Consider the following 2,678-nt stretch of genomic DNA (forward strand, 5'->3'; position numbering starts at 1 on the left):
TATTTTTAATTTTTTGAGGAACGTACATACTGTTTTTCCACAGTGGCTGCACCAGTTTGCATTCCTACCTACAGTGCACAAGGGCTCCTTTTTCTCCACATTCTCGCCAACTTTTTTTCTTGTCTTTTTGACAGGACAGGCATGAGATAATATCTTTTTGTGATTCTGATTTGCATTCCCATAATGATGAGTGATGTTGAACATTGTTTCGTGTGTCTGGTGGCCATCTGTATGTCTTCTTTGGGAAAATGTCTGTTCAGGTCCTCTGCCCATTTTTTAATTAGATTGTTGGGGTATTTTGATACTTACTTGTGTAAGTTTCGACAGTAACCCCTTATATGATGTGTCATTGGCTAATATCTTCTCTCATTCAATATAGGCTTTTTGTTCTATTGATAGTTTCCCTTGCAGTGCAAAAGTTTTGTGTGTGTGTGTGTGTGTGTGTGTGTGTGTGTGTGTGTGTGTGTAGTCCCAATAGTTTATTTTTGCTTTTGTTTCCCTTGCTTCAGGAGACACCTAGAAAAATGTTGATACGGCCGATGTCAGAGAAATTACTGCCTGTGTTTTCTTCTAGGATTTTTGTGGTTTTAAGACCCATGATCAGGTCTTTAATCCGTTTTGAGCTTGGTATTGGGTATACTTTTAGAAAGTAGGCCAGGGGTGGCTGGGTGGCTCAGTCGGTTAAGTGTCCGACTGCGGCTCAAATCATGATCTCACGGTTTGTGGGTTCGAGCCCCGTGTCAGGCTCTGTGCTGACAGCTAGCTCAGAGCCTGGAGCCTGTTTCAGATTCTGTGTCTCCCTCTTTCTCTGACTCTCCCCTGTTCATGCTGACTCTCTCTCTCAGAAATAAATAAAACATTAAAAAAATGAAAAAAAAATAGAGAGTAGGCCAGTTTCATTCTTTCACTATAGCTGTCCAGTTTTGGCAGCACCATTTATTGAAAAGACTGTCATTTCCCCATTGTATATTCATACTTCCTTTGTCGTAGATTAATTGACTATATTAGTTGACCATTGTAGGTTTATTTCTGGGGTCTCTGTTCTGTTCCAATAATGAATATTTTTTTCTATAAAATATAAATCAGGTGGTAGAGAATAATATTTCTCACATTCCTGTAGTTTTATAGAATTGAAAATTTAAATGTTTTCCTCCCTTATTTTCTTTGAGCATACAGTCTGTTTTAGCTCAGATCAGCTGAATACATGAAGGGAATGATATTTGCATTAAATCTGTGTTGAAGTATAATCATAATTTGTGCTTTCAAGTATTGTGGTTAAATTTTATTTTTTATTATCATTAAAAAATTGTTTTAATGTTTATTTTTGAGACAGAGTGTGAGCAACATTGGGACAGAGAGAGAGGGAGACATAGAATCTGCAGGCTCCAGGCTCAGGGCTGTTAGTACAGAGCCTGACACGGGGCTCAAACCCACAGACTGTGAGATCGTGACCTGGGCTGAAGTTGGTCACTTAACCAACTCAGTCACCCAGGCGTCCCTTTCACTGTTGATTCAAATGAGGATTAGGTGGTTTTGTATACTGATTGTACTGACTAAAACAGAATCATAGCTTCATATTTCCATTATAAGTAGTCTTTTCATACACGTTATAAAGATTGAATTGAATGTTCACTTCATCAGTACTTATACTAAAATTGGAATAATACAGAGAAAAGTAGCATGGCCTCTCTGCAAGGACAACATACAAATTTGTGTAGGGTTACATGTTTTCTTTAAGTTGTTAAAAAATTTTTATTTTTATTTATTTATTTTTGGGAGATGGGGTGTGAGTGGGAGATGGGCAGGGGGAAAGGAAGACAGAATCTTAAGCAGGCTCCATGGTCAGTGCAGAGCCCATTGCAGGGCTCGATCTTACAGTCATGATATCATGAGCTAGGTGAAATCAAGAGTCAGATGGATACTTAACTGACTGAGCCACTCAGGTGCCTCCCCCCCAAAACATTTTTTTAAAAGACTGAATAGGAATTCTTCACGAAGTATGGTCATTTTTTCCAGTTTCATTTCTACTGCAGCCCTTGGACAAATAGATTTGAACCTGTTTGCTCACCTGTAAAGGTCCTTAAGCTTCATTGTGAGTCACAATCTCCTGGAGATTTGTTTCCTCCTCTAGCAATTTGACAGGCTAGAGTAGACACTTACCTTACTTACTAATCAGATTTTAGTGATTTAGGTAGTTCATGGTGGGTAAGTCATTACATAGTGATAGAAATCTACTCCTCCCAATTCTTATCTGCATCTCTTGTAAGAACATCTTTTTGGCTCTAGTAAGTAACACCTTTGTAACATTTGCTAATTTCCTTTTAAAGAAAGTAGACTTGAGGGCGCCTAGGTGGCTCAGTCAGTTAAGTGGCCAACTCTTGATTGCTGCTCAGGTCATGATTTTGTGTTCGGGAGTTCAAGCCCCATGTCAGACTCTGCTGTTAGCACTGAGCTTGCTTCACATCCTCTGTCGCTGTCTTTCTGCCTCTCCCCTGCTTGCCCCTCCCCTCTCTCTCTCAAAAATAAGCATACATTTAAAAAAAGAGGAAGAAAGTTGCCTTAATCTCAGAGCTTCAGCTGGCAGCGTTATCTAGGTAGAATTAAACACATGTTCGCTATATGGCAGTTGAAACTAACTTGCGAACTAACTTTTTGGTGGAAATACAGTTTCCCTTTTA

At 39.2% G+C, this 2,678-nt stretch overlaps 1 non-coding gene across 1 annotated transcript; it reads left to right on the forward strand.

The window, feature by feature from the left end:
- The first annotated feature begins 1,627 nt into the window (after positions 1–1,627).
- On the forward strand, positions 1,628–1,732 carry LOC120238400. Its single transcript, XR_005530212.1, has one exon. It is a non-coding gene; the product is annotated as a U6 spliceosomal RNA (small nuclear RNA).
- Positions 1,733–2,678: the final 946 nt, after the last annotated feature.

The sequence above is a fragment of the Hyaena hyaena genome, unplaced genomic scaffold (genome assembly GCF_003009895.1).
Source record: "Hyaena hyaena isolate Hyena2069 unplaced genomic scaffold, ASM300989v1 scaffold_205, whole genome shotgun sequence".
NCBI lineage: Eukaryota > Metazoa > Chordata > Mammalia > Carnivora > Hyaenidae > Hyaena > Hyaena hyaena.